This window comes from Orcinus orca, chromosome 4, assembly GCF_937001465.1.
Source record: "Orcinus orca chromosome 4, mOrcOrc1.1, whole genome shotgun sequence".
Lineage (NCBI taxonomy): Eukaryota > Metazoa > Chordata > Mammalia > Artiodactyla > Delphinidae > Orcinus > Orcinus orca.
This window is the reverse complement of record NC_064562.1, coordinates 47,983,178-48,006,291: the sequence shown is the minus strand read 5'-3', so window position 1 is coordinate 48,006,291 and position 23,114 is coordinate 47,983,178. Positions and strand designations below refer to the sequence as shown.

Below are 23,114 nucleotides of genomic sequence, written 5' to 3'. Positions count from 1 at the left end.
GATCTTCCCGCACCGGGCATGAACCTGTGTCCCCTGCATCGGCAGGCGGACTCTCAACCACTGCGCCACCAGGGAAGCCCTGAATGATGTATTTTTGAACATTCAGAGGAGGGAGAAGCTGCTTTTGGTTAAGGATCAGAGACGTTTCATTGAGAAAGGAATACGTTTTGCAGGTTCTGGGAGGTTGGCTAGAATTTCCTTAGTAGAGATTGGGGTTGAGGAAGGAATCTCCACCCAGACAACGGAAAATGTGAGTAAAGTGCCAAAGGGGGAAACCAAGGAGTGCTTGCAAAATGGTAATTATTGGACTCATTGACAGCCGAATAAGTATGGATGGAATCAGGCAAAGTTAAGTGCCCTTCGTTTGGGGAAAAAACAATTTTTTAAGGGAAAAATGTAGTAACTTTCCATTTACCCAGGAAAAAGAAGATCATTCTGGAGAGATCCGGGGCTTTGCTCATCCTCCATTAGACATATAGGCAAAAAGCATTTTTAAGTAGCTTTCTTTTTCTTGGTGCTCTGAATGGCAATAAAGTCTTTGCCTCCAGAGAATAGATGTGCCCACTTTCCTTCATCCTCTAGGAGACAGCAGAACCTCGTCCTCTGATTAAAGGGGTTTAGCCTGCATTCTCTTGGTCATGCAGGATGGTGAGAACAAGGCCTGGTCTTTGGAGTCAGGCAACTGCTTTGATTCTTCATTCTGCCCCTTCTACACTGTCGACCTTGGCAAGTTACATAAAACTGAGCTTCGTTTTCTCTTCTATCAAAGAGGACTAGTAATAGCTACCTTGAGGCATTATTGTAAAAATTAGAAATAAATTATGTGAATCCTGAGGCATGTGTAAAACTAATACTGGGCACAAAATAAATGGTGACTGTTGCTATCACTGATAGGCTATGCTCAGCTCTTTCTGGTCTACCACTGAGAAATGGCAGCCAATAGCCTGCGAGAACCTCCCAGGACCCTGCTATCTTATTGCCTTTGGCCAATAAAACCACACTTTGGACACCTCCCAAAGGTGCTGATTCCAAGAACTTTAAAAATAAGTTTTCTCTCCCATCTTATCTTCTGGTTCCTAGGCAGGAGCACTAATGCCTGCGGAATAAGAATACGCTGACATCCGGCTTGGAGAACAGTTTCATGAATACCTACTGGGAGAAAGTTGTGCTTAAAAGCAAATAAGCTGCAAAGTAGAGAAAAATTTTCCTCTTCCTGGAATCTACATATGAAAGTATAAAAACTGTGTGACTTGAGGCAAATGAAAAAGATCCTAGAAAATGAACTCTGATGGTGTTTGGAGGCTAGAATCTTTTCTTAAAGCACATTGTTGTAGGTTTTTAAAAAATAAGAGGAGACGAATTGGCTTCAGTCAATAGTTAAAGTGAGACGGCCAAAAAAGTAAACAGCAGCTACATTTAATTTCTCTGTTTTTATTTTGAGAGCCAAAGATGCTAATACTTCAAGACCAATGAAGCTGCCAATTAGCTAGTGGAAAATTTTATTTTTGAAAATAAGTTTACCAATGAGGATAAGGTGATTTTTTTTTTAAACTTTAAGCACCAAATAGGATTGAACTCCTTTTGAAAAATATGTAGACATTAAATACCATGTTGTCTAAATTTCAGTAGCAGTAAATCATCAAAGCAAGTCATTTACATTTCAAAAATTCCAATTGGTTTTACCTTAGCAACTTTTCTTGTTTTTATCTCTTGAAGTTACACTTCTGTAGCACCTTGGGTTGTTCTTCAAGCAGCGTATGGCAATGTTGATGTCATTTAAATATTTAAAATATTTATGTGTATTCAAGATTCATATAACACAATCTTAGGAAGAAAACCTAGTTAGTAGAATAGATGTCTTGATGCTATGAATAAGATTCATGAGGTGTCCTTTTTGAAAGGCCTAAAATTCTGATATAATGGAAAGACCAGAAATGCCAAATCAATGAGCAATTAAAAAAAGAAGTAATTTTGGTTTTGTTGATTTTTGTATCGTTACGAAGAAATCACTGTTGGTTTCTTTAATGAATTCTCTTGGTCAGAGAAGCGGTTCTTTACGATAAATAAGTCAGAGGTTTGTAAGCGGTGGAATAACATGATGCTTTTAGACATTAAGACAGATTTCTGTAAACCATTTGTTCAGTTTGTATGCCAGTTTATGACAGTATCACCTGTCTGTTTCCAGTTCTGCTTTCTCCTTATGTATTACATATGATCAGAGTCAGATACCTCAACTCAGCCTTAAAACCCTCCACCTATGGCCCCCTAGGCATGCAGCTGTTTTCATCCCGTCTACTCTGCCCAATCTTTCTTCCTTTTTATCTCTCATCTCCTGCACTATCTCAGTGGCTCTTTCTCCCCACCTGGTCACCGTGCAGGCTCTCAGATGAGGAAGCAATTCTTCTTAAAATACAAGCTGCAAACCAATGACAGAAATTGCACTGAGCTCCGTCCCTGAATTGGTGATGCTTCCCCTTCCTCACACCTCCCCCAACTCCTTATTTATCTTCATCTATATCTTCAGACACTTAGGCATATTTTTTCTGGAAAGAAAAAAAAAAAGTTTATAGCTTCCATCAGAACATTTTGGATTATGTCCCAGAAAAGATTCCAATCCTCAGTTCTTATGCTTCTTGGCCATCGTCAATTCAGACACTCAGTTCCCTTGACGGGAAATAATGTTCACACGTCTGCACAGGCCCAGCTTAGGCTGAGAATGCTGGCTGGCTTTGCCCTGAATGCCCTTGCCCATGCCACCTCTCCACTTTCCCGGTGACAAGGACATACCGGTATTTGAATGCACTCCAGTTCAACCCGTGCTCTTAAGGACCTGTCACTTCTGGAGTTTTACCTTTCAGGGTTCTGGGCCGTCAGTCCTCATTGTCACCTAGATCGCATGTCTTTTTCCCAGAGTCAAATGCCCTTCACATACCAAGCACACTTCACCTTCTTCCGGAAGGTTGCTGCCGCTGATGGGAGGCGGCAGCTGTTTGCAGTTCACATCATCCCCGTTCAGAGCTTCGGGGTTGAAAAGGGAAAACCCTTTCGCCAGCACAAACAACTACAATCACTTTTAAGCCAGTGAGATTTCATTGTTTGAATTGTGCTTGACCTGTACTTTTTACAAGTGAATTTACAAAGTGGATTTTCTCCCCTGAAATTTTGCTTGGTGACCAAAATTGAAATGAATACCCAGAGTTGAAGATTTTACCATAATTCTCTGACATAATCATCATTCTCCTCTATACAAAGTTAATCGTGATTATAAGAGCAGCCTAATTAATAAGAGCTAACATTGAGGGGCTTCCCTGCTGGCTCAGTGGTTGCGAGTCCGCCTGCCGATGTAGGAGACACGGGTTCGTGCCCCGGTCCGGGAGGATCCCACATGCCGCCGAGAGGCTGGGCCCGTGAGCCATGGCCGCTGAGCCTGTGCATCCGGAGCCTGTGCTCCGTAACGGGAGAGGCCACAACAGTGAGAGGCCCGCGTACCGCAAAAAAATAAATAAAAGTTAAAAAAAAATAAGAGCTAACATTGAATAAGCACTTACTTTATGCCAGGCATTGTTCTAAGTGCGTCTTTGAGCCATAGACACACTTATGGGAGAAAATATCTTTCATTTTTTAAAAGACTGACTATAATTTCTGTTTTTTGTTTGTTTGTTTTGTTTTTGCGGTACGCTGGCCTCTCACTGTTGTGGTCTCTCCCGTTGCGGAGCACAGGCTCCGGACATGCAGGCTCAGCAGCCATGGCTCATGGGTCCAGCCGCTCCGCGGCATGTGGGATCTTCCCGGACCGGGGCACGAACCCATGTCCCCTGCATCGGCAGGCAGACTCTCAACCGCTGCGCCACCAGGGAAGCCCTATAATTTCGTTTTGAGACCTCATTCAGCAAGGAGACAGAAACAATATCAGCCAGTCCGTTTCCTCCAGCTCCTAGGGTTGCTGCTGAGTTGTAAGGTGCTTAGGCAGGGTCCAGGTGTGTGTGTGTCTGTGTGTGTGTGTGTGTGTGTCTGTGTGTGTCTGTGCATGCACCCATGTGTGTGTTGCAGGGAAGTCGAGTAAAGTTGCACCTTTGGTCTCCATGTCACTGTCTCCGCATGCTGGTATCGGACATGTCTGATCACATCCAAGCTGGGATGCTGGTGTCTGCAGCCTCCTCAGATCCATCTAGCATCTATGCCCTCTTGGCTTTACCAGAAACATTCTGCCTCTCCTGGATCACTCTGGATTGGGAGGATTGCTGAAAGCGTGAGCCTGTCTCCCACCTAGGTGCACCACATAGATGTTTCTGTGACTCCTACTCTATGATGAGGTTTTCACTTAACGATCTGGACTTCTCTCCACATCCTTACCTATAGGTCCACCTCTTTTCTTTCAAATGCTGCATGATATGCTTCACAATTAATTTAACCATTTTCTATATGAATATTTGGGCTGCTCCCCATCTCCAGGATGCACTTCTAATCTTTCAACCAAGACCTTCCAAAGAGGATGCTGTCAATCCTTGTCTCCTGGATGACTTGAAGCTGCTGACCTAAGTGACTGTTACTTAATCAGTAACCCCCCTCACCCCATAACACTGAAAATGGCCTTTGTCTCCTATGTTTCCATGAGGACAAATACTTGCTGACTACCTTCACTGTCAAAAGCTATCCCTTCAAGTCTTATTCTGCTAGTTCTGTTGTTGTTCTGTTCTTCCTTTTTGCTTCTGTTTAGACCTGTACAGTTTTGATGCTGGATCCCAAATCTGACCCACAAAGCCATGCGTGCTGCCGTTGAGTGCTGTACTAACATGCATTTGCAGCGACGCAAATAGTGACTGAACATTTGCCTAACTAGTCCTCCTCTCTCTTTTCCTTGGGTCCTGACCTTTGCAAGATTCTAAGTAACTTTATGGGTAATAACCAGGTTGCATAAAGGCCTTTCCTTGGCACCCTGGTCCTGGGGCTAAAAGAACAGCAGGAAACACAGAAGTGCCCTTGTCAATATGAATCAGCTGCTAGCAGCAGAAGATGCCTTAAATAAGGAGAGAAAGGAAGGTGTCAGCACAGAGGACTTGCAGGCTCAGTGGGCTATTTACGAGAAAGGTCTGTGATAGAGGGGTAACTAACTCTGAGAAGCTGAAAGAAATTATAGGGTTTTCCCCTTTCTTGTTACAATCATCACTTCATGAAATAAATTATTTCCCAGGTTTGAAGCAGTCTTAAATGCATTTCCTTACTTTCAATTTCCATTTTAACATTTTATTCAGTAGGATGGTTATTCACTTGTTTTTCACATTTTTCTGTGAGCAGTTCAAAAAAATCAAAATATTTGTCAAAGTGAGTACTACATTAGAAGTTATAAAAATTTCACACTAAACCCAAATACCCACTTGAGAAGGAAGCACACCATATGTTCTTCCTAATATTTTCTCTCTGAAGCAAATAATCTGTTTCAAGTGTATTCTCTCTCTCTCTCTCTCTCTCTCTCTCTCATTTATTTATTTATTTATTTGGCTGTGCCGGGTCTTAGTTGTGGCATGCAGGATCTTCAGTTGCAGCATGGAGGCTCTTAGTTGTGGTGCACGGGATCTAGTTCCCTGACCAGGGATTGAACCTGGGCCCCCTGCATTGGGAGGGCAGAGTCTTAACTGCTGAACCACCAGGGAAGTCCTTCAAGTGTATTTTTTCTTGATTGTGTTTATATTGGCCATTAAATAGTCCCTAGAACTGATTTTCAATATTCAACAGATGTTGACATTGTTTTTCTAAGGTGTCAACTACCAAAAGAAGAGCACAGATGAACCAGGGAATTTATTGTATAGCTGTGGCAAGAGCTTGTTGTTGTTGTTATTTAGCAAAGGCTCTTATGTTTCAAATAATTATATTTTTCACAATAAAACATTATTTATTTGGAATAATAGAAATAAGGCCAAACGATTGGTAAGAAGTAATGGTTGACTATTTCTAAGTGAAATTTAGTTTCATATTCTAAAGTATAAAATGGTAGACTATTTCTAAATGAAATTTAATAAAGTACAACATATATTATAAAACTTACTACCGTAATATAGAAAAGAAGCCAAATTTGTGAAAAAAATTTCAAAATCTGAATCACGTATATGATTTCTATATGTAGTTTCTTTCAAGGTATAATTAATTGTTAGACTAATTGAAATTAAATAATTCAAAGAATAACCGCTGAAGCTGGAACTTAGAGCATATGGAAGTCATCCCAAATTTCTTAAGCTTTTTATTTGAAAAAGATACTCATTCTCACAGTTTCTCGTTAGTAATAAGACCTGACAATTATAGTGGAAAAACAAACTTCTAAATGTGTATACAGTATGAATCAGGTCATTCTGAATTATGCCAGGTCCTCAATTAGAATAGTCTAATTTGATTTTAAATATTTTTAGGTTATCATATTTAACTCAAACTTAAATTTGGGTTTGTAGGTTGAAATATTTATGTGAGATGGGGGGAAAATGATTTGGCCGATGATTGCATACAGTGCCCGTGCTGGCTGCCTAAGGGGCCAGTCCTGTCTCCAGCCTTTTATTTTTTTATTTTTTTGGCTGCGCTGGGTCTTCGTTGCTGCGCGCGGGCTTCTCATTGCGGTGGCTTCTCTTGTTGTGGAGCACGGGCTCTACAGCGCAGGCTCAGCAGTTGTGGCGCACGGGCTTAGTTGCTCCGCGGCATGTGGGATCTTCCCGGACCAGGGCTCGAACCCGTGTCCCCTTCATTGGCAGGCGGATTCTTAACCACTGCGCCACCAGGGAAGCCCTTCAGCCCTCCTTTCGACTCATGACCCCTCTCCCATCACCACCTGGTTGCACCTTCCACGCACCCCTGTCTGGTATGTCTCTGTGTAGGTGAGCGCTGTGGTCCCCACGCTGCCAGGGACTTGTTCCCGTGTCTCTGGTCTTTTCCTCCCACCACCTGCTCCAGCATCAGAGAAAACTTGGGGAGGGGAAGGGCAATAATGTGCCTCTTTCCAAGTGTAAATCTTATGGTACGTAAATTATATCACAATAAAGATGTTTAAAAAAAGAATCATGGGGCTTCACTGCCACAACAGTGAGAGGCCCGCGTACTGCAAAAAAAAAAAAAAAAGTATTTTTCCAGAATCTGCGGTACAGTGGAAGCCCAGGGACTTCCCATGGTAGTGATGGATTTCACTGGTGTAATACAGGCTGTGCAGGAGCTAAAAGTTGGATCCAAAGTACTTTTAAAACATTTTTTTTAATTAAAGTATAGTTGATTTACAATGTTGTGTTAGTTTTTGGTGTACGACAAAGTGATTCTGTTTTGTATAGGTTATACGTTACGACAAGATACTGAATGTAGTTCCCTGTGCTATAGTGTAGTACCTTCTTGTTTATCTATTTTATTATATACAGTAGTTTGTATCTGCTAATCCCAAACTCCTAATTTATCCCTCCCCACCCTCCCGTTCGGTAACCATAAGTTTATTTCCTATGGCCAAAGTGTGTTTTGAATCACCAATTTAAAGTGATGTTTCATGCAGGAGTGGAGGGATCTGGTCCACCCTTATGAGATTTCACCTGACCCTGAGCACTTAGAAAACAAGATAAAGCAGCAGCAGGAGAGCAGGTCTTATCTATTCTGCCTACCGAGCGCCCGGCTGTGTCCTCAGCTGATACTTCTTACTTCCTCAACATGGTGGCAGCGGCAATATGCTTGCTAAGCTGTAAGGACTGACCACGTTGTTTAAAGCTTAAGTTCTGACCATCACCTGCTTTCACCTAAAACTAGACTCCTACAGGACATTAGGACACAGGACAGGCAACATTAGCCTCCCTGCTTCTTACATCTAGCAACAATGTGTGTGGGTACCTCTCTGGCTGTGTGGCAGGTATATATATATTTGTACATGCTTGTGATACCATAGTGAAAACAAAATACAATTTTTTTCTTTTTTTGGGGTACGCGGGCCTCTCACTGTTGTGGCCTCTCCCGCTGCGGAGCACAGGCTCCAGACGCGCAGGCTCAGCAGCCATGGCTCACGGGCCCAGCCGCTCCGCGGGCATGTGGGATTTTCCCGGACCACGGCACGAACCCGTGTCCTTTGTATCGGCAGGCGGACTCTCAACCACTGCGCCACCAGGGAAGCCCCAAAATACAATTTTAAGGGAGATAATACCTTGGGGAGGGGAGCCGGAGCCTGTCCATGAAGATATCTGTAAAGAGGCCTATTTAGTTGTTGCTGTAGCCCCTAATGGCTTCTGCATTCTGCCGGGATATTACAAAGAACACAGCCAAGTAAAGGCAAATAATATTAACTCTATGGGAACTGAGGCTTCTACTTCCTACCTAATTAGGCATTCTCTTTTCTGTGTCTATATGTGTATCGCCTTAAATATAGAACCTGAAATTTTAACAGGCATTTTGCTTGAGAAGTAATAAAGCCAATCTCAAACCTGTTATTTTAATCGCTGGAGATGACATGTGAAAGCAATTAAGAAAGGTGCTCTCTAGGAAAAAGAAAATCTTACCTCCCTTGAAAGAGGCTGGAAAAGCCTTTGAAGAAAGATGAAGCTGAAAATAGCACATAGCTTCCTTGAGAATATTAAATGGGCACCCCTATCTTACCCTAATGCAAAACAAATGCAAATGTACATATTGCCTAAGACCCCGAAGTTTGCAAAGCTGAATCCAAAATCTCCTGAAAGATCACAGTCATAACCACTGAATAATCACCTGTCTCTCATCTAGAGAAGATGCTCCTGGAAACAAAAGAACTGGGAAGGGAGGTTTCAACAGCATTAGCGTTCAGCAACAACCTGAAATTCTCTGGTTGATTTATACTGAAAAAGGACACACTCTCCGTGGATGGTTATTTTCCTTGTAATTTGAGGTGCTTTTTTAAAAACACCAAAAAAAGTGAACTTTTTACCTTGCTTCTTCATTCGTGCTTCATTTGATCAATTACTAACTATATAGCCCCTGAAAAGCGAGCGCGGGCTTCTTGAAGTGGCTCTTTTCCTTTTGGCTCCCTCTTCATTTCAAAATGGGCGGGGAGGTGGAGTTAAGACACCTTTCTGACTGTGAACCGATAAAGCAGGGCCTGAGAGTGTGTGCGTCGGTCCCCTTAATACCACGAGGACCCGAGGACGCTGACTGCGGAGGGGCTAGCGGAGCCCGACTCTCGCAGCCCAGAATCCGTTTTCAAACCTTAGGGAGCCAGCGCTGCCATTGAAATGCAAATCTCGTCCTGAGCCTCCGGGCCAATCCGGGAGGCTTCCTGTGGGATTACCTGGTGGCGAGCGCCGAGCGAGCGCGGATCCTCCGGCGCGGCCCCTGCGGCCGGGGAGGCCTAGTGGTCGGGTTCCCCCCGCACCCTCCGGGCCCTTCGCCCGGGTTCACCCCCAGCAGCCGCGCGCCCCGGGCCCGCCGCACAGCAGCCGCTGTAGCCGGGGCGCAGCGCGCTGGGCGCGGCCGAGCCGCCCATTGTTGAGCGCGGCCGAGCCCAGCCGACTATGCCCCGCGCCGCCTCCTCGCAGCGGCGGCGAGGTTTGAACTTGGCGTCGGCCCGGAGCCCAGCGCGGCCCCGGGGGGAGGCGGCGGCGGCCCGGCCAGCGGCGATGGTGAGTGCGGGGCTCGGGTCCAATTCCCCTGGCCCAGGGTGGGTGGGGGGGGAGGGAGGGTGGGGGGGGAGGGAGGGCGGGGGCCCGGCCGTCTGTTTTCTAAAGGGTGTCTATTTCGGTCCCTGCGGCGACTCTGGAAAATCCTGCCTGTGAGGATGGGTCCCCGGGCGGGCTTTCTCTGCCAGCTGCCGGCCTGATGGCGGGGTAGGTGGCGCGCTCCGAGGGTCTCCTGACACTCGTGGGCCTTGGCCTTTTTCTTCTTTTTAAAAATTTTGTTAGGAAGGCAGAAGGTGCCACTCCAAGAGGAAAAGAATTGCAGATTATTGACAGCGCGAAAACTTTTCAGAAGAAATGATCTGTGAAATATTTTAATTTTGATAAATTGCTTCCCACGAGGGCTCCTATTGAGTTTAGAACGACTTGCCTTTCTTAATGTTACTGGATTTGTTTCCGTAGGAAAGATCCCAAGTGTGCTTTTGAGGGGCATGCCTGCCCCTCCCCCCTTCCACTTGTTCCAGATCTTAAGGCGATTTCTTTTTAAAGTTGTGTTCTACTGTCATGCAGCAAAACTTAAATCATGAAAATGAAATTATACCTGACACATGCTTCACCCTGAGTTCCCAGAGAGATTAAAAGTGCTTTGCTGACGAGTGGGAGAGAGGTTATAAAATTTCAATACATCCAGCATCCGGTGGGAGTTAGGGTGGGGTGTGACCATCTCTTTCTCTCCGATGTATTTCGGCGTTACTTATTTATTTGTTTGTTTATTTTAATCGTAGTATTGTGGTGCACTTCTGTGCATGGAGGCCCTTGAGAGGAAGGGAATGGGGGCCCACATGCGTATAATCTCCATGGAGAGATTGCTGTGAGACATCAGAGTGCAGCAGGAAATCTTAGCACAAGGGCTTCTAAAGATAGTTCTATGCGTCTCCTATTTCTAGCTAGTTAATATTTAAAGGCTAAATTATCGTTTCCAATTAAAAGCACATTGGTCAGACATATGGCTAAATCTTCCCTCAAATAATCTCACCAGAAGGTGGTTTACCTTTTAATTAATTTTGATGGTTAATGTTTGTCTTTTAAAATCTTTTTTTCATTATAAAAATATTACATGATTGCTGCAGAAAAGGTGGACTATACAGAACTAAGAAGGAAGTAAACTGTTTATAACAATAACATTTACGTTCTATTTGCTAAGGCCTAGTTTTTCATGGAAGCCTAGTCATTTGAACACTTTGCAGCTGTGAACTTTTTAAAACTGCTAACAAACCTGGTTTAGGAGCTTAAATTAGGAATTGACAAGAAAACAAATTTGTACTTTAGAAAATGTTATAACCAACAATAACTTATTCACATGGTTCATGGTTCAAATAAACAGAATTTATTGTGGCACTTTTTCTTGAATCAACTTCCCACATCTGCTCCAGACAAATGGTTTCTGTTTGTATAGCCTGTTTTGTAAATACATCTCTACCATGAAGGCAAAGTGCCCAGACACATACCCCTTTCCAGTGCTTGTAGCTAGGCTCATAGAGTTAATATTTTTATTGGTTTCTGCATCAGAACTTCCTCACCGTACGCTTGATAAAACCCTGGAGAAGGTTACCAAGGGACGTTGTAGAGAATTTACTTCCCTGGAGATTTTAAGAATAGGATAGGCATCCATCTGCCTGGGATGGCTTCAGTGCAGTACTGTTTGGATAAAGGAAGGCTCGGTCACCTCTCAGAACCCCCAAATTGAGGAATTCTAAACAAATTTCAGTCCTCGATAACCTGGGACCAAAGGAAATAAAGAAAACACCTGAGCCCAGGATGTGGTGAAGCCCTGTTTTGATTTTGATGTAAAACAAAGATTCTCCTTTGGTAAGAAAGATTTTAAATTGTCTTCAGGACTTGCCAGTCCTTTTCTATTGATGGATAGAAAATCAACAATGATTTATTTACTTTCTAAGATGTTCTAGGTTGAGGATAGTGTAAGTTCTGTAACTTAAAGTAAATGAATGAATTGATTCATGGGAATTAAAAGTTCTGCCTCCCAAGGCCGGAAGGGGTGTGTGTGTGTGTGTGTGTGTGTGTGTGTGTGTGTGTGTGTGTGTGTGTGTGTGTGTGTGTGTGTGTGTGTGTGTGTGTGTGTGTGTGTGTGTGTGTGTGTGTGTGTGTGTGTGTGTGTGTGTGTGTGTGTGTGTGTGTATTTTTACATCAACATCTTGCTTTCTCCTCTAGATTTATTCTTGGCTTTCCATTTCCAATGGAGAAACTATGTAGTGCTTTCACCGAAACCAAGTATTCCTGTAACTTCTATTGGAGGCTGCCCCCTGAGCTCCAGCTGTGCTGCTGTATTGCTGGTGATTTTCAGAAGGTCAGGATTTCATGGGTTGCTGCTTCCTCCGCCCTCCTGTTTGACAGAAGTATCCTGTAATTCTAACCACTGTGTGACCTCAATTGCAGTGACACCTTCCTCCCTTTCCGTGGTCACTTGATGAGGAACGGCCGCCCCCCTTGCCCTCCCTGCAGGATCAGTGGGAAGGGTTCACTTTCTAGGAAAGGTCATGTCAAAAAGAAAATGGGAAGTCAAGAGTCTCCTGGCTGGGCAGTTTTTCACTCCACCTCACACCCTTCAGCTTGTCCTATTTCTCCATGCATGCCAAGCATGTTTTCTTATGCTATGGTAACGCCCAAGAAGGAATAGGAGTATGAACAGTGGTCTTCATTTGTTCAACAAATGTGGGAGGTAGCCCAGCAACTGGAGATGGGTCCTCTGCCCTCAGGGAACATGTCGTATTAAAGGAGAAATCAAACAGGTTAATAAGCTAGTGTCATTCGCAGGGAGTAGAGTACAGGGGTTAAGAACTTGTGTTTGTTGTAAAGTTAAACATACATCGACCCTGTGACTCAACATATCCACGCCTAGCTGTTTACCCAAGTTGATGAAAACAAATGTCCACCAAGAGACTTGGACAGAGTGGCCATAGCAACCTTATTCGTAATTGCCAGCAGCTGGGAACAACCCTATGTCCATCAACAAGAAAATGGATAAACTGTGGTACAGCCATACGAATGGAATACTACTTGACAATCAAAAGGGATGAACTTGTGATACGTACAACAGCCAGGACGAATCTCAACCATTATGTTAAACTGAAAGGAGCCAGACACAAAAAGGATACACAAACAGTTCTAGTTATGAAGTACTAGAATAGGCAAAACTAATCTGGGACCGCAGAAGTTAGTGGTTGCTTGGGGTAGGTAGCGGGGTGGGGGAGAGTTTGACTAGAAAGAGGTAAGAAGAGACTTTCTGGAGCCATAGAAATGTTCTGTGTCTTTATTTGCATGATGGTTACACAGTGTCTAACTCCATGGAACTGAATACTTAAGACATGTATTTTATTGTATGCGAAGCATTAGCTCAATTAGAAGAAGAACTTAAGTCCTAGGGATAGACAAGGGTATACATCCCATCTCTGCTTGTAGGTTTACGTTACCTTGGGCAAGTTATTAAATGCCTCTGAACCCGGAAACGTTGGAAAGGAATAAAACATCTCCTTCATATAGGGTGGTTGTAAGGATTGAGTTAGATAATGAAAGTATTTAGCTTAGTTAAGGACTCAATAAGTGTCAGCTAATAATTCCATGTACTGTGATAAATATGTGGTTTTGGTGTTAATGATAAAGTTATTTGCACTTTTTGCGAAAGCCATCTCATTTATTTACGATTATGTAACATATTAACCGATATCCTTAGCATTGTAGGTGTCTTCATTTTAATGGGTCCTTTTTCGAGGTTGTAGGGAGTTTAAATTTAAAGTTCTTGCCTATCTGATCAAAATACCAGTGGGGCTTTGCTTTGCCAACAGAGGTAAACCTCAAAGAGAGGAGATACTCACTAGGTAAACCCCTCTTTATTTATTTATTTATTTTGGCTGCGTTGGGTCTTCGTTGCTGCGCGCCGGCTTTCTCTAGTTGCGGCGAGCGGGGCTACTCTTCGTCGCGGTGCACGGGCTTCTCATTGCGGTGGCTTCTCTTGTCGCGGAGCATGGGCTCTAGGCACACGGGCTTCAGTAGTTGTGACGCACGGGCTCTAGAGCGTAGGCTCAGTAGTTGCGGCGCACAGGCTTAGTCGTTCCCCAGCATGTGGGATCTTCCTGGACCAGGGATCGAACCCGTGTCTCCTTCGTTGGCAGGTGGATTCTTAACCACTGCACCACCAGGGAAGTCCCATAAATCCCTCTTTTTCTGAGGACTGATTTAGTGGTAGCAGTTGAAGCTGAACTCCCAGATTAGGCTCACAGCATTCACAGAATCCAGGTGAAAGGTTTACATATTATAAACTCTTTCCAGCGATGTAGGGGGAAAAGAAAAAACGATCTCTGTATAATGTGCTTTTTTTTTTTTTAAAGGGACACATTGTATAACTGGAATTTTCAGTAAAATGCCTTGCACAGAGTGGTAAATATAATACTAGTTTACTTAATCTATTAAGCTTCAATTATTTAGGTTCAACAGAGTGTTTGGGAAAGATGATATAAACTTTTCCAACTCCAACAGAGGCATTTTGTTTTTAGGTTGTTTTAATTCATTCACTAAACATTTATCCAATGTTTACTGAGAACATATTAGCCGCTGGGAATTCAATGATAAATAATAAGTCATTTTATACTCAAGGGTTCATAGCTGCCTTGATTGTGAATGTGAATGTGTGTCCATTTCTCTTGGACTTTTTTTCAGAGCAGAGGACTCTCTTAGGCTAGTTTTGTTGGCTTTTTTTTAAAGCCTCTTGCTTAAGGTGGAGGTTTAAAATCCTGGGGTCTTTTCACCCCCATTGGTACTATTTTCTTAAACACCAGAATTTCTTCTTCTTATCCTTACTAAAAATAACAACAAAATGGTCTCCTATAAAGGCAGTGTAGTGTCGTGGAAAGTGTCTTAGAAGGTGGAAACAGAACCACCTGGGTTTGAATCTGAGCTCTACTACCTACTAGTGATTTAGGGTAAGTTCTTAAATTCTTTAAGCCTCAGTTTCCTCATCTGCAAAATGGTGATAAAAGAAGTATTAATATAGATCAGATTAGGCTGTTATAAGGATTAAATGACAAAATACATGTAAAAATAACTAGCCTGGCACCTGGTGGGTATTAATATCTATCGAGTACTTGCTAAGAGTAAAGCACTGTCTGAAGCTCTTCTTGTATCTTCCTTGCACTCCAATGAGGTAGGCACTGTTATTGCCCCCTTTAGAGGTGAGGAAACCCCCAAACACAGAAGAGATTAAATAGCTTGCTGAGGGCATGGAGGTGCCAGGGTTGGAACCCCACAAGATCTCTCCTCTCAACTGAGGAGGTTCATAATAGATGTCAGTTACTTTTCCCTTTTAGGTAAAATTATTTTAAGATTTCATGATTGCAGGGAGAAAGTTACACCAATAAGTGGTGCTGGGGCGACCATTATGGGCTGTATGCAGGTGAACGCTGGTGATGGAGAATTGGTATGTTCTTAAGTGGTCGATGGACCTACTTTCAACTTTGTGGAGCGGGGCTTACAGCAGAGGCGCTCATAAACATGTCAGGGTCTTTCCCCAGCCCCTCAGCAGTCTTCCTGTGAATGGCCCTCTCTGGCCTGTGAACGGAAAATGTGGATTTGGCCTAGACTTTGTGGAGCCCGTGTAGGGATTGACATAGGTGTGATCTTATCTTGGTCTCCACCGGAAGGCAGGGTGAGAAGCGTGCTCCAGAGCCCTGAAAGTAAGAGGAACAGTAGGTCCTTGTTGCTTATTTATTTTATGTATAGTAGTGTGTACCTGTTAGAATATATATGCGTATACACACACACACACATACATATATACACATAACTGAATCACTTTGCTGTACACCTGAAACTAACACAGCATTGTAAATCAACTATACTTCAAAAAAATAAGAGGAACAGTAAACTGTTGCCCCCGGGATATTTTGTGTTCCCCATTTTCGTGGCTTTTCCTCAACTGCCAGATTCTGGAGAACCCTGAGTTAGAACTTTAAATAAGAAGAAATCCCAAGTGGTAGATTGAGAACCCTACTGATTTAATGCAGACATACAAAGTCACATCGGCCAATTAAAATAACATGTGGATGCCTCAGGGGGAAGCTTCGTTAAATATCTCTACAGACACGATTCCCTGTTTAGATATGAGCCTTTTCACTTAATCCCCACCCTGCCCCACCAGAGTACAGGTTTTTGTGCAAGATGCTCTGTATTAATGTTCTCAACACCCATGCCTCTCCTCTGCAGCGTAGCTTGACAGCCGGCATCTCAGGACCATTTCCTCAATCGCCCAGGTCTGTTTAAGACACGCCAGAAAGCCCCCCAGCAAGCAGAGTGGGTGCCGCTGGGGGCAGTGGGCTGAGGCCAGGGGGCATGAGGAGGAGCCCCTTTGCAAAGTGCTGCTTGTATTAGAAGGAATGTCACCATGTACCAGTTTTGTCCACCCAAGTGAGCCACGTTACCTCAGGGCAAAGTTCCTGGCAGACGAGACTTCTGGGGCTCTGCTCTCTGAAGGGGAGAAAAGAAATCTGGAGGAAGAACCTACAGGGGTCTTGGCACTCTGGTTGTCGCTGACCCCTCGAGGCTGCTTGGCTCTGTGCAAGCTCCACCTGTCGCTAGTCTGATCCACAGTAACTGTGCTCAGCTAAAGTTAGGAGAATCGCAGGACTGTCCCTTGAAGTCCCACTCTGCCTGTTCACCATCGCCTCCAGCCTCTTGCCCTCAACTTGAAGCCCTTTGTATCAGTTCCCATGGTTACCTCTTCACCACTAGCAGCTGGAATTCCACACTGGGAGGAGGCCGCCTCCCCTCGGAGCCAGGTCTGTCTGGGGCGGAGGCCCCCGATCCGCCACTGGTTCATGACATGGGGTCACAGTCCGGTACCTTCTCTTTGTCGTGGATTCTGTACCTTTCCCAGGCTTGGCATGCTGGCGTGCTAGTGGGAGGGGAGACCAGGGGTGATGCACGACTCACAGGGTATTTCCTGCCCTCGGCTGGCCCGCCGGCTGCCGCCTCCTGTGTGTTGGTGCCCAGGGGAGGGGGTAGGACCTGCTCTGCCCAATCAGATAAAGATGACCACTCACTTTCCCACCTGCTTTCGCTTCGGCTTTTGTGCCCAGTACCACCTGTTTATGCGTAGTTGACATTCACAAGACCAGGCTCTGGTCTGGAAGGAATTGGTATCCAAGGCCAGTTTTCCTCCAGCCTGGAGGACCAGGTGGGCACAGGAAACTGGGGGATCATGTGGGGACCTGAGGTTCAAGAGCAGAACATGACTAGCTCAGAGTTTGTCTTGAAGCTGTCACTTCAGATACCATCTGAGGCCCAAATTCGTTCTCATTTAGGGTTCCACTGGCCCCAGAGCTGAAACAGGAATGGTTAACTACGGGTGGAAATTAACCAGCCCCGGTGGTAAAGGTGAGGAGAAGTGGCTACCAATAGAAGCCACCGCAGATCATCGCTCCTGAGGAAGCCAGCACTGGAAGAATTGTTGTGCTTTTCCTGGGATCAGGCAGCTCTGTTTTCTAGAGTTTGTTCCGTCTGCAGATATCTGAGCCCCTAGGTGATATGGCTGTTGTAGGTCGTGGTCAAGGGCGTGCCTTGGAGCCTTTTAGTGTGTTGGGTCTGTGTTTTACCGCTCTACTTGTGATCTTGAGCGATTTATTTAAATTACCTGTGCCTCAGTTTCATTTTCTGTGAAGAGGGAGGACACTCCTGAGGGTTATTATGAGGATTGCATTTGTTATGTAAAAATACTTCGTAAAGTGTAAAGTCCAACACGGGTGTCAATTGGGAATATTTTTTAATGATGTTTTGAGACTGCCATGCTAAGCTAAAGACAGATTTATGTCAGTCCCACTTTTGTGTTATGTATGTCAGTGGGTCCACAATTCCCTGGAGAGGATAGGGTAGTGTTGGGGTGAGTGGGGACACACAGGATTTTTAAAAAGAAAAGAAAAGAAAAAAAGAACTCTGGACTGTATTACACTAACCCTATAGTCATCAAAGGAAAGGAAAAATGGTGGGGATAAGTAGAAACTTAGCCAGTGGAACCATAGTTACAAACACCTTGAAAAGGTGTATTGTAAACCACAAACAATTACTTTTCCACAAATTGACTGCAATTTGGTACCTTGCCTTCCATTTAAAATGTGCTTCCAAAGAGTATAAAGCAACAGCCAGGGGAAAGCTTGGGAGACAGAGTCCTACTTTGGATAATAGCAAAGGTTGGAAACATTTAGGTTTGAGATTTGGAGGCATTTAAATAGCATGGAATGTCTATTATCTACCCTAAAAAGCAGAAAGAATCTTGGATATTGTGGACACAAATGCAGTTGGCATGAGCTTAAAAAAAGTGCATGTGAGCTTCTTTCTAAGACCCAGTAATCCTCTTGGGCAAAGTAAGGATTAGGCCTCCCTCACAAACAAGGGGGTGAGTTCATTTTTGCTAAGATTCCTCAGCTGTTGCCAAATTTAGCCAGGGACCTATTTTCTCCCAATGAATGACCACGTCCATTTACATTTTTAACGTCTACCCCCTCTTCTCCAGGCAGGTCTAGGACAGGAGCAACTTATTTGCAAGTAGATGGGAGAGAGACCCTGTCTCCCACAGACCGCATTGCTATCCCAGGGACCTTAGAGCCAGAGCCCCTCTACCCACTTCTGCCTGCAGGAGGGCAGGAGTCTCTCTCCCCAGAGCCTGACGTAGGAGGACTCCAGGGGCTAAAAAAAACTGGGCCCAAGCTCATCATGTTTTTAAAACAGCCATGCAGACACTTTCGCTGAGTGCCATCCCTACCCACTGCCTGAGGCTCCCTCTGGTGAGAGGAGGCCTCCAGAAGAATTCCTTAGGCCAATTCTGCCTTGATGTTCCAGGAACCATTTCTTTCACACTGGTTGCTGGGTCCTCTGCGCCAGTCTGTTCCTAAGGGGCCCAGGTAATGCCCCATATTTCCTGTTCCTATATGCAAAAACCTCTACTGTGGCGTTAAATATTTATATCCCTCGCCAAAGGCTTTGGACATTTGCTGTTGCCCTTTTTAAGGAATTAAAGAGCCGATCGTTATAGCAGCATCCTGTCACACCCCTTGGGTGACTTCCCATATTCACCTCTCTCATGTAGGTCACTTAGATCAAATGATAATAGCTCCTGTCTTGTAGTGATTATCACATGCCCGGCTTACTAGTCCCATAGCCGCGTCACCAGGCACATCATACTCTGTCCCCTTTTTACAGAAGAGGCCCTGAGGCTCAGACAGAATAGTGGCAGAGCTCAGATTGGAACCCAAGTTGATCTGGCTTCAAATTCTTTGTGTGTCTCTCCAGCAAGGCTGGAAGTCAGAAATTGTCTTCTATTCTGCATAGATTCCAGCTTGGAATCTGCGTGTAGAAAGTGCTCATTACTTGTGGACGGAGATACTTGAGAAATCGTTTTCTCACTCAGGATTTGTCATTTATGCCCCTTTCCCCCCTTGGTTTGTAGACTGTTAACGGTAAAAGGAACCCTAAAGTACATCTGTACCAACCCAGTGCAGGCCTCCTGGCCGCCGCTCCAGTACTGTTTCCCTCTATAATAGTTCGTGCATATATGGCCATTTTTGGTGTCTACTTAGCCATCCAAACTCCTTTTCCCTAATGTTTTGTGGAAATAAGGGAGGAAGTATTACCAAATCTATTTTCCTGTGTTACTTCCACTGTGTCGATTTATTTTTTCTTTTCATAATTGAGATTTTATTGGTTGTTTTGAGGATGAGTACACAGACATTTCAGTTTGCACACAATTCTTAATATATGTACCAAAAATCTAAAAGATTGTGTAGTTGTGATTCTCTTCTGAACAGTTATTCCGGCGACTTTCCAGCTTAAAATTCGGAGGCAAATTTTCCTTAACAGGATATCAAGTACCAATATGTTTAAATTTTGATATGCTGTTATATCGTAAGTTGCACTAATTCATGATTTAATACCATATACACCACATACTTAAATTTTCAGTTGTTCGTAGCACGTTTACAAAGTTACTAGGAAAACTGGATGACCATGACCGAAGATGTTACAGAGTGCACAGAATTCTGACAAGGAGAGCCAAGATCAAGGAGTGGTTTGCTTTAGGAAACAATTCTACCAAAAACAACATGGGAAGAGACGTAATTTAAAGTGTTCAAGACATATTACATGCACTACTGACTCCAAATTAGTATGCTTTGTATTATAGGATATAAAAATTACCCCCGTCTATGGAATGTTAAGTTGACACCCAAGATAATCAAAGCCTCCCATGTTCAATATCCCACTATCTTCTGGCTGTACTGAAAAATAAACAGTCAGCAACTGATTTCACCTCTTTAAAAATGGGATGAGGTGGGATTCCCTCCATCTTAAAAATGTTTCTAGAGCTACTAAAAAACTTGCATTTACAAAATAGTTGATAAAAACATTCCTCTGGAGTATACAGGAAGGGAGACAGGGACCACTGATAAGACCGGGTGTATGATATTAATCAGACTCGGCTTCTTTCTCTGCTGCTTCATCGGGGAGGCTGGACTCTCCTTGTTTGTAGTTTCTCCGTTTTCTGCTGGTCCATCTTCTTTAGTCTCTTGTTTAGCCACTTTGGCCTGTTTTCCCTTTGCTCCCCTTTCCCCTTTTGTTTACACTTTTTGGTCTGAAGATTTATCCTTTCCTGCCACCTTTTTTAGCTTGTTTCCACTTTCTCAGGAGCTGGTCTCCTCTTGGGCTCCTCCTTCGCTGAGCCCTGGGTGGATCTGACCTTCCTCTTGGGCATCGTGGAGGCAGTGTGGCCATGTGCCAGGTGCACCGAGAGCCTTCACAAAGCTGGGCTGCCTGGCCACTGCCCAAGCTGCTGGGACCCCCGCCATGTTGCTTCTTGTTCTCTTTCCTGCTCTTCTCATCTCTAGTAGATCCTCTCCAACATGCTCTCCTAGAGGTCGTAACTGGTACTACACCGTGCTGTGTGGTCTGGGAGAGGGAGGTCTTAGGCATTTGGACTGGGAGATTTTCTTGTCTAAATAGGCTTGTCACCATTGCAAGCCTGATGCCTAATCCATTGTGTGGTCCCTGGTTGAACCTTAGCGATTGTTGACTGAGTGAATGGATGATTGGGCTGGGTGTAGCAGTGTGCTGTGAGTCTCACCATGAAGCGTGTCCTGTATCAATAGGAAGTTCCGGGTCAAGGTGCAGTCTGGGTGGCATGGGGGAGGAGCCCTCCAAAATCTGGTCTCATCATTTCTCTAGATCTAGGGACATTTGGGCTAGGGCCAGAGAGGGGACCCGTCTGAGCAGTAGCCATCAGTAACTTTTGACTTTCTTCTGAAGAAGCTTTCCCTTTAAAGAAGCTTTGGTATTGTTTGTCACCTGTGTCAGAGGATTTTTAGGATTGTAGACTCTAAAGGCAATATGATATGAAAGAGGGAGCATGAAAGTTAGAGTTAGGGACCCTGACTTCATGGAGCTTACAAGTCCTGAGCTCAAGCAAGTAACTATCCCTGTCTGAGGCTGTCTCTACATCTGTTAAGTGGGGATAAATAATACCTGCCGTTCTGGCCCTTTAGCATTATTATGAGGGCCAAATGGACTCATGCACAGAAGGTACTTTCAAGCTATAATGGATAATATTAAAGTATGGAACTGTTATGTTTCTTTGGACACTAGGGAGAGGAGAGGGTGGGAGGGAAGAAAGACAGAGGCCTCACTTTCTTAAGACGATTTCATCACCTGATACTGGTTTCCCAGAAATCTTGCTTCCTCCTCCAGGTATTTTTCCACGGTTGTGAGGGATCCCAAAGGAAACCCTCCACCAGCGTGAAGTCTTTTTACTGCCCAGATTTACTCCCAGGGTAGGTAGCTCCACTGCCATTTCCCGACAAAGGTTTTCCTTTAAAACTACGGAGAAATGAGACCCATTCTAGTAAGGAAAAAAAATAAGGCTAGTTTTGCTTTTTCTGGTAGTTAAAATAATAAATGTTCATTGTAAACTATTTGCAAGGTCTAGAGAAAGAGAAGAAAAATATCACCCATGATCCTATCACCCAGTAGTAACATTCTGGTACTTTTGCTGGTCTTTTGTCTTCATTAGTATCTTTTTGTCTCATATGAATGGAAAAAGGGTCATGTGGCAGAAATGCCAGGCAGGTGTGGATTGGCATGTGGCTGATGCCTAAGAAAAAAGTAAGCAAAGTCCCGGGACCCTCAGAGGCATTTCATGAGGGGTGGCATGGTCTCCGGCCAGACTTCTTTCTACTTGTTTTCTTTCTTTTTGCTTTCTTTATCTATAAAATGAGGATCATTGCTGTCTCAAATGATAAAATTAATGAATAACTTTTTAAAGCACAGTATCTGGTACGTACTCTGCGCCCAAGAAATGTAAGTTTCCTTTCTATTGGTAAGAAGTGAACGCTGCCAGGCACTGTTCTAAGTGCGTTACACATATTAATTCATTCAAGCCTCACAACTATCCTTTGATGCAGGTGTTAAGATTATCCTCACTTTATAGAGGAGGAAACTGAGACACGAGAGGTTGCGTGACCTGCCCAAAGTCAAACACCTACTAGGCGACAGAGCCAGAATAGGAACCCAAGCATCTGGGTGCGGAATCTACACTGTTCATTCAGAGTTACAGCCTGCTACTCACTAGAGTTGATTTGAGATCAGACTCAGTGTTTACGGCTAGGGCCAGATGCTCCAGTGGTAAAGATATCACCAGTTTAATATAAGCCGTTGCATGAGGGCCCTTGGTTTTCGTTTTTTTTTTTTTTTTTTTTTTTTTTTGTGGCACGCGGGCCTCTCACTGCCGTGGCTTCTCCCATTGCGGAGCACAGGCTCTGGACGCGCAGGCTCAGCGGCCATGGCTCACGGGCCCAGCCGCTCTGCGGCATGTGGGATCTTCCCGGACCGGAGCACGGTCCTGTGTCCCCTGCAGCGGCAGGCGGACTCTCAACCACCGCGCCACCAGGGAAGCCCAGGCCCTTGGTTTTCTTATGCACTTGCCCTGGGCTAGCTATGTCATAGGGCCCAGTGGGTGGAGGAACTGAAGTCAAAAGTAAATCCAGAGCAGATTAAATATTTAATAGGTAGGTTAAAAGATCTGGCTAATCATTTGGCTTTTTCCCCTACCCACCCTTTTCCAGTCTCCGTGCAAGGCTGGCACAGAGGTCACGGGCTTAAGATCTGGAGATAGTTAGGCTTATGGTTTCAGAAAGAGTCAGAAATATGCTGACTGTCAGTGGTATAAATTGTACACTTGATCCATTTGGGAGGTTTCAGGGGAAATCAAGTGAGAAAAAGCATCAGCAAGAGGAACAGGAGGTACAGACAGACACGGGGCCGAGACATACAGAGCACAGCTATGCATGGCTGAAGGGTTAGGTATGGCCCCCCTGTAATAACCATGCTGCCGAACCAAGGTGGGTGAGCAGAAGGGTTTTTGAGGACAAGTAAAAGGCATGCTTATGATGGAACGCACTGGGTAGGATACAGGCCTGAGAG

At 44.3% G+C, this 23,114-nt stretch overlaps 1 protein-coding gene across 10 annotated transcripts in view; it reads left to right on the top strand.

Moving 5' to 3' along the window:
* SHROOM3 (shroom family member 3) overlaps positions 1–23,114 on the top strand; it is a 197,568-nt gene that overhangs the window by 107,700 nt on the left and 66,754 nt on the right. Inside the window, exon 1 of one of the 10 annotated variants that reach the window (XM_033406494.2) lies at positions 8,945–9,593. The exons of 8 other annotated variants lie outside the window; for them this stretch is intronic. The gene's annotated coding sequence lies outside the window, so the exon portion shown is untranslated. Of the gene's footprint in view, positions 1–8,944; positions 9,594–16,637; positions 17,031–23,114 lie in introns of those variants that run through there. One more of the 10 variants, XM_049709351.1, reaches the window with a different exon arrangement.